Source organism: Lycorma delicatula, chromosome 9 (genome assembly GCF_047948215.1).
Source record: "Lycorma delicatula isolate Av1 chromosome 9, ASM4794821v1, whole genome shotgun sequence".
Classification (NCBI taxonomy): Eukaryota; Metazoa; Arthropoda; class Insecta; order Hemiptera; family Fulgoridae; genus Lycorma; species Lycorma delicatula.
The window spans coordinates 33,729,141-33,746,972 of NC_134463.1; the positions used below are offsets into that span (position 1 = coordinate 33,729,141).

At 24.9% G+C, this 17,832-nt stretch overlaps 1 protein-coding gene across 6 annotated transcripts in view; it reads left to right on the forward strand.

Annotated features, from left to right (window-relative positions):
- The window catches only part of LOC142330291 (uncharacterized), a 145,206-nt gene that overhangs the window by 105,017 nt on the left and 22,357 nt on the right, over positions 1-17,832 (forward strand). For 2 of the 6 annotated variants that reach the window (XM_075375485.1, XM_075375488.1), the window contains 4 exons: positions 5,035-5,105; positions 7,204-7,377; positions 12,898-13,053; positions 14,303-15,446. The gene's annotated coding sequence lies outside the window, so the exon portion shown is untranslated. Of the gene's footprint in view, positions 1-5,034; positions 5,106-7,203; positions 7,378-12,897; positions 13,054-14,302; positions 15,448-17,832 lie in introns of those variants that run through there. The other 4 variants (XM_075375486.1, XM_075375491.1, XM_075375487.1 and 1 more) reach the window with 4 other exon arrangements.

A 17,832-nucleotide genomic window follows, 5' to 3' on the forward strand; every position in this document is an offset into this window, starting at 1 on the left:
TTGTTATAGTCCAAATAATTTTTGTATTGTTTGATTCATTTTGCATGATAGTTATCATTTAAAAAATTGAGAGCTGATTACATCTAATAAATAATTTTATATCATGTTTAATAAATGATGACAGTAAAATTGTGCTTTTTCTGTCGGTCTTAAGTCTGATACTTGTGATTAGTTTCTAGCAGTGTATGTCTGGAAGTATATATATATATATATATATATATATATGTCCTAAACTTAGTCTTGTAGGTTATCAATTTTGTTGGTTAAATAATTTTGTCATGTAGTCATGCGTATTAGTCATTTATAGTTTTTTTTTGTTACATAAAATAACATTTTCCTTAAAATTTATGGTATTCATATTTTTGGTAATAAATGTGTTTGTTGCTTTATAAAAGCAACAAATTTTAATTCTGTTTACTATTGTAATATTTTTTAATCATGTTTTTTTCTGTTTGCTTTAAATTTAATCAATTATTAACATAAAATTTCAGTTACATGTCACGATGAAATTTTCTGTTCAGTGATGATAATAACTAAAAATTATTTAAAATGTTTTTATATTGACCTTGATTATACTTCTCATACCATTTTATGTGTTTCTAATATTAATTTTTATTAGATAATTTAATGATACAGTATTGTTTTTAATGATCTTACAATATTTTATTATTATAATAAATCATTATATTGTTAGTTTATTTACTTTAATTTAAATTTACTTCAATATTTGTTTGTATTATTTCATTTTAATGTTTTCAATTTTGAAAATTATGTTATTTTCATATATTATTATCAGTCAAATGTTTGGGTTAAAGTATTCAGTGTCAATTATACAAGTTTGCGTGTTGAATAGTTTGTAAAAAAATGTCATTGAAATCAATATAATATTGGCTTTAAATCTTCATACATTTTTTTTCTTTTTGCTTGATAATATTGTCATATAAGCTTGAAGCTTGTGCATGGGATATGGAAAGGTAGCGTATGAAAAATGCCGTGCCTGACTGGGATTTGAACCCAGGACCTCTGGATGAAAGGCTGAGACGCTAGCACTCACACCATGGAGGCCGCCATTTATTCTATGAGTTTTCTCTTAGTTTTTGTCTGTTTGTTTTTTGTCTTGTTATATTTATTAAATTCATACGTCCTAATGCTTTATTCTTCCCTTTGTTTGATGTACATAAAATTATGTAAACATAAGTTTGTATCTATAAAATCTATTTGTTTTAATTAATATTTTCTACTTGATAATTTTATATGTAAGATAAGGTTAGTTTGTGTTTGATAAATGTACGTTGGTAGTCAACATAACAGTCAATGTCTGATTCAGTTGGTCATTATGAAAGTCAGTTACATAAATTTATGTATTTGTTTTGGTTGTCATAGACCATTTAGTTAAGTCATCCATTAATAGTTTCTGTTTATTAAAGCTCTAAATTACAAAAATATAATTAATCTGTCAAAACATAAAGTCAGTCAGTTGGTCTGTAGTCTTTATTTTTCTGTCAATCAGTTATTAATGTAAATTAGTATAATTTAAACACCATTTTTTTAAATAATTTATTTTTATTTGACGACTAACTTAATATTTTAAGTACACTTTGAGTAAGTCAGTCTTTAAAGTATTTGTTAAGTAGAAAATATGAGTGTTCGTCCATCTTACTGAATGTTGTATTTTTTTTTTACCACTATCAAATATTAAAAATATTGTATTTGTCATCAGTCATTTGAATTAAATGAGTGTATTCAGTCTATTAAATTGTCAGTAATAGAACTATAAGTGTAAATGTTAATTTATTCATTAATTATTTGTTTATTTAATAATAAAAAAATCAAGTTTTACTTAATAAAATATTAAAGATGTGTAAATTAATCACAAGTCTTTAATGGTTGTGGTTCTCAATAAAAGCATTATTTGTAGTCTACTTTTAAGCTATTAGTCATATTTGTTTTTTTCTTGTAATTATTTTTCATTAATTTTAGTTGAAATAGTAACAAAAAATATTTTACAATAATAATTTAAAGATATATTTACTGGCTGGTTGGTTTACATTTTTGTCCTTGCAGAAATAACTGTTAGTATGCCAAAATTAGGAAACTCATTTGTCTTTGTCTAAAATTGTTGCTGTATTTCTCATGTTTCATTACAGTATTGTCTGTTACTTCTGTTAAAGTATTGTAAGATTGCATTGTCAGTATTGTTATATCATTAGTAGCAGTTTTTCTTATGTTTTTCTTAGCAGTGTATTATGTATTGTTAATTGTATAGTAGTTTGGAAGTAAGTCATAATTCTATACTAGCGATATAATAAAAAAAAAAATTTGTAAATTATAACAAATTTATTACCTATTTTTAAACAGTTACATATATTTGCATAAATGAGTTGTGCTCAGAATCAAGTTTAAATAAGATGTATTCATCATTACATTTTTTCTTTTAGTAATTTAAAATATATTTTCTTTAATTAGTTGTTTTATAAGTCAGTTATAGTTACTTAAGTCATACAGTTATTATGAGATTTAGTTTATTTATTGAAATTTTTGCGTGACAGCTCCATTGTCAGTCAGTTTGTAGCAGTTTTGTTTTATGTGTTATATTTTTTGTGAAGGCTAATTATATAAGAAAATGAGCGGTTTCTAACTGTATTTGTAAAATGTACTGTGGTCAGTTTTATTGCATTATCTTGAGTACGGGTTATGTCTTTTTTAGTTTCTATACGGTGAAGCTTGTTGTCTCATTGTATCTGGTGATCATGACTATTTATTTGTATATAGTGACTTTTCAGCCATGTACTGTACCTTAAAAATATAGTAATTTTAATAAAGCATATTTTTATTTCTATCAAAGTACTGTTATATTATAATATATGAAACTAATATTTGTCCATTAATAATTTAAATCTGCTTCATTATATACATGTGCATGTATTCTTTATTTTTAGTTTGTTCTTTCATTTGTCAGTATCAATATTGTTGTTTTACAGTATATGTGATTTAGAGATTTCTGGACTGTTTTATCATTTCTAGTTATCTACAAGAATTGTAATGATAATTAAAACACATCCCATTATAAAAATTTAGATGTTATCGTGTTGAATTATCATAAATGTTAGTACTTCCTTAGTTTTTCTTCTTGTATGTTTTTGTAAGTATTTAATAATAATTATATTTGAGGCAATTTGGTCATATCATTGTAATTAATTATCCACATTCATAATATTAAAAATATACTTTTTTGTTTTGTTAGCATTTTTAAGTTTACAATATAGTTCATTTCTATTGTCAACATTGTTACTGTATTGTATAGTTAGTCTTGTTTGTTTAGTTTTTTGTAATACTGTTAGAGTAGTTCGTTCTGTGTTAATGTTTGTCTTCATGCTTTGTCAGGTTCTATTAATACTTATTCTCTGTATTTTAATCTTGTTAATTTGGTTTATCATAATATTTTTAGAGTAGCATGTCAGTTGTTCCCAATCAATGTTTTTCTTCATGTTTCTATAAGATCAATCTGTTTTGAGTTCAGTGTTTAATACTTGATTATTAGTTGATTAAGGAAATTTTATCATGTCTTTGTATTTGTTATTAATAATATAATCATTTCAGGGTTGTTTTTTGTGTCTGAGTAGAATGTGTTAGATTTTGTTAGGATTTCATTGTGAAAATGAAAATAGCTAATTACTTCCTGGTAATGGAAGTACCTCTACAAATGGGTAGAGGTAAGTTATGTAGTATGCCAATTAAGTTTTGTCTATCTAATGCCTTAGTTATTTACTGCTAATTTGTAATTCTGTATGGAATGGAAACTGATGATTTATTAAAACAAGATTTGAGGAGGGAATTGAGTAACAGCTCTGAAAAGATTTTTTATTATGTATACGTATAATTTTTAGTGTTAAATTTTGACTGCTCACCAATGAACATACTTTTATATTCTCCTATGTTTTAGTTCGTAGTGAGTTTTTGTCTGTATAGTTGTTGGTCAATTTTTGAATTATGTTAAATTGGTGTTCAGAAGTCAATAATGACCTTTTTATTTAGTTCATTTACTTAGTTCATTATTCATATTACTTGATAATTATTTGCCTTGTTTAATATCATGCTTAAGTATTATTGCTTGGTTTCATCTAATAAATATTACATCACTAAATCGTTCACTTTATCATTAACTGTCTGTTTAGTTTTTTGTTTGCTTTCATCATTGTATTTATGAATTAAGACAGTTTGTTTAGGTCGTCAGTAGTTTGATTTTTATTTTTATTTTAAAACAGTTTGTGTAAGTTATAATAAAGATTGTTTATTTGTCAGCTGTCAGTTCATTATTTTTATTTATTTTAACTTTTTTTTAAGCTATGTCACTATGGCATTGAATAAACAGACTATTATTAGATTGTATTTTTTACAGATGATTTATGTGCTTGTAAGTATTTTCTGTAATGCCAGTTATCTTATTAATTTTTTTGTGGTTTATAATTAAGTAAATTCATTTTATTAATTAATATCGTTAAAGTAAGTTAGTAAATTTGTACCTCAGCTTTTTTTTTTTATTGCACTTAGTTTTGTCAGATGTATACATTTTTACAATCTATCAGTTAGTTGGTTAAGGCATTTTGTTGAACTGTTTTCTATGTCAGTAATTTATTTTACAATTATCACTTCATGTAAGTCATAAGTGTCATGTAAGTCACTTCATTTTTATCATTCTGTTAGTTAAGTATGTTTATATTGTTATTATTGACTGGTAATTATCTTTTGTTATATTTGTTTTGTAAAACACTTGGGTTATTAGTTTTTGTTGCTGTTTTTCAAAAATTTTTCAGTTTTTCATTATCTATTTTTTTCAGTCAGTTTTTGGTTTAAATTGATTATTATTTGTCACTCTAATACTTCTTTATCAAGTTTCATTGTTACTATAATGTTATTTTTTTTGTAGTAAAAATGATTCATTTTTATTTTTATTTATTGAAAAAAAAGAAGATATTTACTTTTAGTGTGTCTTTTGTACAACATTATATAAAAATTTGTTCAATTCTGTTTCAGTTTTGTAAGTTGAGGTACATCATCACATTCCAAATGAAAGGCGAAGATGGTATTTTATTCTGCCCCTTGAGGTTGGTAGAGTCAGTCAGTTTATGCTCATTATGTTGTCAGTCAGTTCACCTTTATATATATGAAAAATAACAAACATATTAATTTTATTTTTAAATTATATATTTTTTTATTTGTGTACTTAGAAAAAATGTACTAAGCAAATGGTTTGTGGTCTTTACTGTTATAATACAAATGTTAATTTATTTTCTGTCAGTTGTCTCATGAACAAGTATTTCAGTCAAGTTCTGTCTAGTGTTAAGTTAACAAGTTTCTGATCACAGTTTTTTGAAAGAGTATGATAGTATTCCTATAAAGTTTTGTTGAGTAAAGTGAGTGTAGTACAACTCTGTGTTGTGATTACCAGTTTTTTTGTTTTTATATAAATTTATTTCTACAGTCCACTTAGTTGTATCGTATAATATTCAGTTACTTGTAACTATGTAAATTAAAGATTATATTTTAATTTTTTTATCGTTTCCTGTTCATTGTTAAGAACTGCATTTTAAATTTACAGTAAGCAATTGTGTTTGTTAAAGTAGGATATTTTGCAGTCATTTCTTCTTCAATTATAACATTCTGAATGTTTATAATTATAAAATACTGTGTTGTATTAAATTAATTTTTTAAATTTTCTCAGTGAATATTTATAGTCAATTATTTATTATATTTTTTCAATATTGATTGATCTGTAATGTGCACATATGTTTTTTTCTTTTGTAAGGACAATTTCTATGTAATTTGAAAGTAAATAAAGTTGTTTATTAGTTTTAAGAGTCATGTTTCATCATGCAATTCAATGGATTAATTGTTATTTGTTGATTTATTTTTTGAAGTAGTTTGTTTTTGTAGGTTGGTACATCTGTTATGCCTGCATTGGTTATTCATTATAATCTTTATTTTTTCAGTAAAATTTATTTAATATAATTTTTAAGTTAGTTACTTGTTGTAAGTCATACAGTATTTTGTCATTTGTGAAATATATTAATGCTAGTGGAATTAGCTTATTTTTTTCTGTTTAAAATTGATTTTATACTTCAGTCATGTCAACTGTCATCAATTTGTCATACAAATATATATATATATATATATAAAAAAAACAAATTAAATTATAAATAAAAAATATTATTCTTACAAACTAAATAATTATTAACTAAAAATAAAAGTGTTTAAAAAATAAATAAACTTATTCATAAATTAACATAATATTAACATTATTAAATTATTATATAAATTAACATGCGAAAAAAATACCTGAGTGTAGTCTCTTATTAAATTATTTATAATATTTTTTTAATATTCATATTTACATAAAATGTCTGTAAAATATTGTGTGATTTTGAAACAGATATACAGGTTTTATCACACAAATATTTATATAGGTTTATATAATTCTATCAGCATTCATAAGTTTGTATAATAAATATTGTTTTGTAAAGTAGTTTTCATGAGATTCAAATTTCCCTTTAGATGTTATATGTTTTCAATCTTATTTTTTGTGATTGTCATCATTAGTCAAAATCATATTATTTAAAATTTATAGTAATGCATAAACAGTATATAACAGTTGCTAAGATTGGTTTAGCTTCTACAAATAAATTTAATTTTATTGTAATAAACCTATATGATTGATCATACTTGTTCCTGACAGAATTCCAGATTAGTAAGTAAGTAAATTTATTCTTAATGAATGACATTGTTTCATTAATTCTATCAGCATTCATCGTATCTTGGCCCTAATGCCAGATGTTTCAAGTATTAGATAGAGATTACTGTTTTTTTACTTGAAAAAAGCTGATGCCTAATAAGGATTATTTTGTATATTTGTAGTTTACATGGTAGGTCCTTGCTTATTATTGTATTATTTTTTATGCACTGTAGTAAACATTTTCTTGTTAACATTTCTTGGACGTAGTTATTTTCATCTAAGTTAGTTTTGTCACAAGTAAAATATTAAAATTATGTCCCGCTATCTATTATGTAAGTTGTTTAAAATATCTTATATTCAGTGGAACAGTGATGTGATGTCACACAAGATTGCGTTCTGCAATTTTTTTTTAAAGATTATATTCCTTTACTGTAAGTATACGATCATAATCTTAGTCATTCTTATTTTTCCAGGACTGGTCATTCCTAAGGCATTGCTGTTAATTGAACCTCACTAACTAAAACACAATGGAGTTATTAAAGGCTAGTGAAAATAATTACTTGTTTAAATGCATCTCAATTGGCATTTTGCAGCATTATAGTACATTCATCAATTGATTAGTAATGTTGATAATTATTACTCAGATGGTAAATTATTTTTTGAGAGTTGTTTGTAGTCATGTTTTTTTTATTGAGCAAATTATTTATTAGTTCTGTTATTTTAGCCTAGAAACAATATGATCAGTTGTGATTCAAGTGGATTCATGTGGTCTGTGAGATCAATATTTGTTAAACAGTGATTGAGTCTAATTGTTTATTTTTTAATATTACAGATGACAATATAATATAGAATCAGTATATATATTTGTCCATTTTTCTATGTAACTGTCTAACCTTCTATATAATAACACTTAAAATATTTATTGTATTATTATAAAATCTGTTTCATGGAGTTACCTCCATTTCTTAGTTGTGTTTAAAGATAAAACTGAATTTATTTAGAATTTACTATTTCATTATAAAAAGTTTGTCTGTATAGAATATATTTTTCTTCATATGTGATAGAATATTTTTACACATCATTGCCTGATTGATACAAGTACATTGTTTTATGTTTGTAGCAGTGTGCTTAACTAATAAAATATTCCTGGCTAAGGTGCTTCTCAACTCGTTTTTTTTTTTTTACACTAAGAATATTATTTAAATACCTTCCATTGAAAGTATATAATTATTTTTCTTTCATTTAAATATTCATCCTTTGTTCTATTCAAATTTATATTTATTTTCATTTTTTGTAGCATGAATAACATTTGGATATAAAATCCAAGATTTATAATTTTTTATTAATAAAAAATTGGTATATTCTAACTGATGTAAGTTTTGAGAACACTTTTTTTCAGTATTTCTCTTCTTTTTATCCTCCTCCTGTTTTTTATATACACTTTGGATGTGGATTAATGATTTCTGTTTTCTTTTGTTTGGATGGAAAAGTTCAATTCAGCCACTTGGTAATTGTATTGTGATTCTTTTGTGCACTTCCTTTATATTACCTAACTGCTTCTCTGTTATCTACCTCTCGATTTTGTACTTTTTATTTCAATCTGAAACATCGTCTTTGATACTCAATATTCTTTCATTCTTTGTAAGTAGTCAGACCACTTTAATCAAGATGTTTCTATCTTTTCATTAATACCTTAGTTCTAAATTTCCCATGCATCTGTATTTAATGATTCATTGTTCTCATTATATATTTCTTCTTTTATATAATTATTCATACATATCAATTCCTTTTCTTGCTGTATTATTCAAACTTTGCTTTCTGTAAAGAGACAATAGCTTCATAGGTTGTTTGTATAATTATAAATATAATTTATTTTTATTTCACACCCAACATTTATCTATTAATTATTGTATGGTGTAAGCTAGTCTTTTATTATCACAGTTAAAATAGTTTCACAATTAGGCCAGTAGATTACTTACATTGATACATCATTATTACAATATTTTAGAATAGAAGCTTTCTATATTTGTAATTTGTAATAAAGTTCAAAAATTATTTGAATTTATTTTTTATTTTTATCTCTAACAAAGAGAACATTAAGTTCATCCCTGTTTTCTATAATTATGAATCTTATAACGACATACATTCAAAAGGAAGCTCCAGTAGCATTTTTATTTATGTTGTGAGGGGGGGGGGGTACCAGAAGAGTGACACAGTAAGAGTAAGTTGACACAGTAAGAGTGACAGTAAGTTATTGTGATTTTTGAAAACTGTTTTCAAAACATTTCTGGGTTTTACCTGATAAATTGAAATAAAATTGCATACATTGGGTGTAATCAGAAATAGACTGGGTTCTTGAAAGAATCTAGGAACACAGATGTCCCTAGATCTTGGGATACAGAAACTTTTAGATTTTTTTTAAGAATGAGAAGTTTGGGATGTTGGACCGTATACAGAGAAGGTGGAACAACTATAATTAAAAAAAAAAAAGAATAAAGCTATGGGTCCTTGAGTAAGAAGGTAAACTTCTCCAATCTATAATTGATAAATTATCTTTTTTCTTCAGTATCCATCTGCTTTCCTTAGTCTTGACACGATCCCTTCTTTGTTATTACTGGATCTATTGAAGAATTATTTCTTGGAGCAAATATTAATTTTTTTTCTTCAGTAAATATAATAACATTAAACCTCGTCTTTCGTATTACAGAAACTGTTTACTTGTTGGTTTTTAAAAATCTCAATTTATGGAAGTAGAGCAGGAAGAAGGTGTACCAATATTCCTGGATTCTCTTTTTGGAGTAGTTGATTTAATTTTTGTAACTCATGTAATAATGAACGTATTAATAAATAGGACATTATTAATTATAATAACATTTTTTAATTGTTATTTTTAATTGTTACAAGTTATTTATTTGTAGATTAATTATGTAAATTTTATTATTAAAAATATTTATTTTGTAACATAATTATAAATAATAATATGGTTAGGTTTTTTAGGTAAGGTTAATCTTTTATGTTTATATATTTATATTTATTGCTTAATAACTGAAATATTATTAAAAAAAAGTTATGTAATTTTTTTATTTTTACTTTATATTCAGTTTCTGTATTGTATTGTATAGCAATTCTGCTAAGAAATTCGATGGAATTTCTTACTTTGTAAAATTATTTTGTATAATTTTAAATTATTATAATTATATTTTTGATGTAAACAGAAAATTGGATGATTTAATCCAATTTTCATTTGCAATAAAAAAAATCTTTTATTAATTCTTTTATCAATTTTATATTGTATTTTTGATTCTTTATGAAATTTAAGTATACACATCTTAATGTTTTACTTATTTTGACAATTTATAAAAATGCAAAATGGGTCAAAACATTAGTTTTTTGAAAACTCTTTTATAAAAAAAAGTTGAAATTAAAAATAAGATAAGCAGTTGTTTTATTTAAAAATATGATTGAATTCTATAAAATGTTTTTTTTAAATATGAGTATTTATTAAAAATGACCAATCGTGGTTAATTTTATTTACTAAATTAGAAAGACACTAAGCAGTTTTTTGATTGTTCAACAAGATGTAATTTTTAAAACTATTTATTTAAATATATATTAAAAAAAAATCTGGATTGTAATAAGCATGAAATCAATTCAAGTTTAGTTGTTACTAAGGTTTTTGATTTTTTTGACTCATATCAAATCTTTTGTCTTACTAAAAAATGTCAAATATTTTGCTATTAATTTAACACAAAATAACATTATTCAGAAGTCATTATTTATTCTGACCAACAGAATAATCAACAGGTTATTTATTATTTATTTTATTACATTTTTTATCTTATTGAAGATTCTGTTATTTTAATTTTAATAATGTTTATGCATTACTATATTAATCATTATTTATACTATTATTAATTATATGCAAATATTATTGTATGTTTGTTGTATAATATTTAACGCTCTGTGTTTTTATGTAATGAAATTGAAAAGACATAGATGGATACTTTTTTTTTATTGAATCTTGCTTTTCTTTTAACTTTCATAGAGGTTTTCAAATAATAATAAAAATAAATATTTATAATAACATTACACTATCATCATTATTTGTCGTCATTCGGTGGGGTTTTATGAAGGAATCGGGTTTTTAAAAATCACAGCCAAATAAAATTCCTACTTTAAAGTAAAATATCCCATTTTTAAATATTATTAAATAAATAAATTAGTAAATAATAAAAACAATCTATTTAATAAATTAGGATGTTTTTTATATAACAAGGTAAGTAAATTGTTTATCATAAATAAATAAATAGTTATGTATACTTAAATATTTATATTATTTAAAATAATAATAGTGCAAACTTAATAATAAATAAATAAATAAATTAATAAATATATTCAAAAATAAATAAATAAACTATACAATAATAAATAAATTACAGTTTAAATAAATTATGTCCATATTTTTGCCCATTCGACTTTAGATTAGAAAATAAAACAAAATTATTATTTTTTGCTTTATGTTGGGCTTTTATGTATGTAACATGAGTGTTTTTCTCTTCTGTTATTATTAGTAAAACATCACTGTTTATTTTTGTTGTACTAATTAGAGTTTAATTATAAAAAGTTACATTTTAACACTTTTATACCCATATTGAAGTGATGAATTAGTCGAATTCGCTGTTCTTTTTCTTCCTCTTCTTCTTCTTCGTACGATGTTTATTTTTCACAGTAAGCCCCTGCAAAATATAAAAAAATTAATTAATTTTTTTTCATAAAATATAACAAGTATATTTATTATATTCAAAACTGAATAATAGTTGATTTAATTAAAATGTTTTTAACTTAAAAGAAAATGAAAAGTTCATTCAATGCAATCGTATATTTTTATTCATTTTTTAAAAATATACTGGTACATACAGTCCTTACTTTTCAAATACAATTACTTTATTGATTCTTGTCTTTCATTTTGTCAATTAATCAGATTTAAACTATAAACAACTATAAAAGTTGTTATGAAAGTGCTCTAAGTTTTAACATATTATTTTAGATTTTAAGTTGTTTTTTTTAAAAAGAAAATATTTTTAACTTCACTCTGTTTATCAGATTTGTTTCTAGATTTTTTCACTTTTTTCTGATGATTTTGTAAGTTTTTCCTGGTAAATTAATGGGAAGTTTGTAAAAGAAAAATTATCTAGTCTATATAGATCAGAAGATATTTGGAATTATCATTGCTTACATTGGACTACTATAAAGGTCTAATATCAATGTAATATTAAGAGAATTCTTGGTGTAAAAATTAAAGAAAATTGGTTGAAAAACCTCTAGTAAATAATATATGTACATTTCAGTTTGCTTTTACTTGCATTTATTAGTAGTCTTCTGAAGTCATCTGTAATTACAGATTGATTTATGATGATCTGGAATCTTTTTTTGGGTAATTTAATAAGAGCCCCACTTGTGGATTAGTGTATGTGTGTACACATATCATGTATCCAGTTTAGTACCAAGTCTTTTAAACAGTTCATGGTACTCTTAAAAATATTTTATTGTGATAATTTCCTGTAGTGAGAAGAAACAAAGAATCCAGTGAACTATTTTACTGCTTTATTTTATTGTCCCATACAACCAGTGATTTTGACATTTGTAAAGCATCTGAGAAACTAGAAATCCTAATCAGAGTTACTTTCTCTGAAATTAATGATATTACCCATATAGTTATTGTGGTGAATTGAGAGAAGCGGTGAATAAAATTTAATTTCAGAGAGACCATTTCAGTGGGCTTTGATTGCTAAGTGAGGAAGAAAATTACAAACTGTTTTACTCCTCATTTTCCTGAGGACTGGGTGTTATTATTGGAAGTGACTATGGTATTTTTTGGTTGATTACCTCTTGTGTCAGGATATATGCATGAATTTACATTAATTTGAAAATCCTCAGATTTTTAATTTATAGTTTTTTAAATAAATTTAAATTTTAAGAATTCTTTTCTGATTTTTAAAAAAAAAATTTTTGCAGGTGTTAAAAATATTTATAAAAATTTTTATGCCATACAACATTAAATATGTTAACGTTTTCTTTAAATTGTATAAATTATTTTTTAGAAAACAAATTTGAGAATCTTGCAATTAAGAATTTTCGTAATTCTCTACTTTATTTCTGTTTAATAGTGTATGAAATTACAAGGATGCTTAACTCTGGTATCTACAGAAACTGACTTATTAAGATGCTCAAAATTATGGACTACAATGGTCATCTGTATTGAATTTACTGAGTGACAGCAACTGTCTATTATAGTCCTGCATTTGTTATTCTTTCTGGATCAGGTATAGACCATTTTAATAAAATTCTTTCTTTATTCCTTATTATTAGTCCTTCAGTAATATTTATTCTATATATTTAGCATAGCGATTTCACTTCACCTTTTAAAAATGTTCTGTTCATGGAGAAACTGACAAGTTTAGCATATTATTTTAGATTATTAGTTATTTATAAAACAGAAGTAAGAAATTTTTATAAATAACTACATTTTTATTTATTCTTTGAAAGAAGATGAAATTTGTTTTTCTAGGGAATATTACAAATTTTTTAAATGTCTTTGTGTGTTGTAATATTAATAACTGGGTTTATATCTGTTAGATACTGTGACAAAAACAATTACAGCCACAGTCGAAAATTGGTGCTGATTCATTTAATAAATTAAGTCTTATTTAGTTGCGAGTATAATTATTTTTATTGTGAATTGTAAATATTATTCATATACATGTGAATCTTTACATAAGTTATTGAATCCATAAATGCAATGATAACTTATTGTACTAATGATTGAAATGATTGAAATAATTCTTAAAGATTGTAATAAACTAAGTCAGAGACTAAAACAGGATGGCCAGAATGAAGTGGGGAGCTTGCTTATATACTGTACATGGAGCTACTGAATTTTCAGGAGCCTAGTGCATTTGAAAGGAGCCGTGTGAACTGTAAAGAGCTGAGTGATGCCGACAGAAGTCGAGTGCATCTGAAAGGCAGAAGCTGTGTGAACTGTAAAGAGCCAAGTGAATTCAACCAAAGCCGAAGATCTTTAAATTTTAAAGTCCAAATTTAAATGTAAATAACATGAGTGAAAACTAAATCTATACAGCCACTTTACCATAGGATGAATGTTACCTTGAAACTGACATAACCATTCTCAAGATCTTATACCAGGCTTACAAAAAAAATGAGTGAAGTGGTTTTCCATTACCTTTGTCACTGAAATAAACATAACGTTGAATACTGATACAGAATCTCACCAAAATGTAAGAAATTTTCAGCTTTACAAGTAATACATTCACTATAATCACGACAATTACTGTTTGTATAATGAACATCACAGAGGATATAATTCTGATTAAAATCTTTTATACATTAATTGCTTTATGTGCCTGGCCGTGAGAAAGAGTGTAAAGGGACAGATTAATGTACCCTTTTTGTTCATGATCATGGTTGTTCACTTATAAAAAGATAAATAATATAAATATATAAAAAATTAAAAACTGTTGCATTAAAAGCTTTACATTTTTGTTTCCTTTATAGATGACTGAATTCATCATGTAACCAAAAATCTTTTGCGCAGGATAATGATTGGAAATTTTTTTATGTATAAAAATGCCAGACCTTATAAGAATTCTGTGGTAAGGCTAAAAAATTTAAGTAACTGATCAGACTTTATTTAAATATCTACTTTACAGGATATAAAAACAATCATTGGGTAAACTGATAATCTATCAACATTATTATATATGAATTAGTTCATAATTTTTATATCTTTATTTCACATCTATAAATTCTGAAAATGCATTATTCTGAGATATTTGAGGTATTTATATGGGATTGTTGATTAACATCTTACTTTGGACTAATTTACAGATTAGTTAACTATTTTTAACTAGTTTAAATTAGATTTTATTTTGGTTTTCTTTCACCTGATTGTTAATTATAAGTGATGATACACTTAATGTAGTTATTAAACTGGTAAAAAAATGACTGTCTGGTAATTATATAGTTAAATTTTATAATTATAATTTTACATATAATTTATGATGAAAAGAAAGTTTTAAAATTTTCTATGGTGTACAGATGTGTTGTATGTTAACCAGAATAAATGATATTTTACATCATTCTTAAAAAGAAAGTAAAAAGGTAATTGTTATGACAAATGTAAATAAGCGTAATTGATGTTTAAAAATATATAAATATAAATAAAAAAAGAAAGTTACTGTGTTGCCTAGAAAGTTACAAATAAATTACATTCGCATATACTTACAAATGAACCATGTACTTTTTATTATTTTGTTTGTGTATGTGTGTGTGTGTTTCATATAAGAATAGTGAAATGTTCTTTTAGTAGTATTTAATTATTAATAGTGTACTTCTGTTGATAAATACAGTCTTTCTTGTCAAGGTAGAGATGTATTGAAAAGTGGGTTGACACTAGAAAGTGCTATTACACTGCAGTCTTTACTATACAATGTTTCACTAACTTATAGAGTAGTAGTGACTTCTGTTTTACTTGTTAGCTACTAGGTCGTTGTATCTTCCATACTAATATACTGCTCTTTTACTATGTGTTCTTTATTATATTGTACACTATATAGTGTGTGTACTTGACAAGGTCATTTTAAGGTCAAGGTTTTCATCTTCTTTTCTTAATACACATCGACATATAATATATATTTTACTGACGTAAATATACTTGCATCAAATCTTGACATATTATTTCTATTTTTAAAATGAATTTTCATATATTTTATTATAAATAAAAATAAAGTAAATAAATTTATTATAAATTTATTAAATTTTTAATAAATAGAAAAAAAAATCTTTTTTGGTTGACTTTTTGTGGATATGAATATATATATATATATATTTAATTTGTTCAATATGTATTACATTATTATTTGGCATGTTTAAAATTTATTTTCATCTTGATCATTTTTTTATAATTATGTTTTAAAGGCTGTTTATTTTTTTTAAAAAGTAAATCCAGATGTATTTATAAAAATACTTATTTTAATAAACCGTTTATTTATTGTGTTTATAAAATTCAGGTGACTTGCCTTGAATCATAAATCACTTACTAAAGAAATCACAGCGCTTCAACTAACAAGCATCCCAAGCCAGACTTAATAAAAAAAATAAGGATGAAATTTTCCGATCCGTGTGGCAGAGTGGTAGCATCTTGTCTTTCCATCTGGAGGTCCCTGGTTTGAATCCCAGATACCTTGTTCGAATTTGTATACATGTTTTTCTTATGGTGTAAGTGCACATAAGAAAGGATTTTTTGAAATTCCAAGTGTAAAATAGAATAACAATGAAATTTACTGTTTTTTAAATTTCCCAGTAACAAATTAAGGTTTTAACTTGATTTTTGATGTTTGTAATCTTCATGTGAATATCTAAAAACTAATTTCTATATTTTTTGAAATTCCGAGTTTAAAGGGTTAAAATGGATTTTGAATATTTTTTGAAACCCGCTTATTTTTTTCTTTTAATTTTTCAGTTACAAATGAACATATCAGTTTGATTATTGGTCCGTGTAATTTTCATGTAAATATCTAAAAACCAATTTCTAGATTTTTAAAATTCATTCTTGAAAGGAGGGAAAAAGGTAAAAACTTTTTGAACAATGCTTACAAATTTTTCCCATTTTCGACTGTACTAAATGAGATATTCACTAGATTGTGGCTTGTAAATACTCTTCAGATAAATATCTAAAAAAAACTTTTTTGAATTTTGATTTTTTTTAAGTGGGTGTGACAGTGTATGGCATGGAAGTTCAACCTACACAGCCACTGTTTCTATATGTACGATGTGACTATTTGCATCTGCCTCTGGTTATTTGACAAAAAAACTTTTTTGTCTTCAGTCATTTGAATGGTTTGATGCAGCTCTCCAAGATTCCCTATCTAGTGCTAGTCGTTTCATTTCAGTATACCCTCTACATCCTACATCCCTAACAATTTGTTTTACATATTCCAAACGTGGCCTGCCTACACAATTTTTCCCTTCTACCTGTCCTTCCGATATTAAAGCGACTATTCCAGGATGCCTTGTATGTGGCCTATAAGTCTGTCTCTTCTTTTAACTATATTTTTCCAAATGCTTCTTTCTTCATCTATTTGCCGCAATACCTCTTCATTTGTCACTTTATCCACCCATCTGATTTTTAACATTCTCCTATAGCACCGCATTTCAAAAGCTTCTAATCTTTTCTTCTCAGATACTCCGATTGTCCAAGTTTCACTTCCATATAAAGCGACACTCCAAACATACACTTTCAAAAATCTTTTCCTAACATTTAAATTAATTTTTGATGTAAACAAATTATAACATTTTGATACAAAAAAATATAAAATTAAAAAAAAAATTAAAAACAAAGTATGGTCACTTCCTAGTAATGTTAGTCAGGCAATGATAAGAACCGAGCAAGACTCATTTTTGTCCATTCAAAATATGGTTAATATGGATAACCGGTTATAATTAATATTTTTAAGATGGAGGCCAACTATTTTGACTAATGATCAACTGTTTTATAATTCTTAGATCACTCAGAAGTTAAGGGTTGTACTGACCAAACTGTTACCATGAAGAAATTACAATACAGTTAGTTTTTATAAATTGAACAGGCTTTATTATTATTATTATTATTATTACACTCACACGGATGAGGTTAATGATCAAAGGGAGGGTCCAGGGGCAGAGTCCTCTGACTAGACGGGAAGAGTGAATGAAGTGAGCTAAACATCCCCGACTGTGACGAGAAACACAATTAACTATACAAAATGGGTGAAGCTGCAACTGGTCTGTATATTTTTGTAGAAAATAAAAAAAAATTAAAGTAAATACATTTTTTGAAATTTATTAAAAAAATCAAAAGAAATTATTGCAGATCATATGATAAAATATACTAAAAACCATAGCTAGGAGAGATATTCCAGATGAAAAAATAATTAAATTCAATACACAGGAATATTGTGATAAATTAAATATAAAGGTAGGGAAAAACATGTACTGGATGAGTAGTGGCAGAATGATATTATCTTTATAATAAAATTACAGAAGAT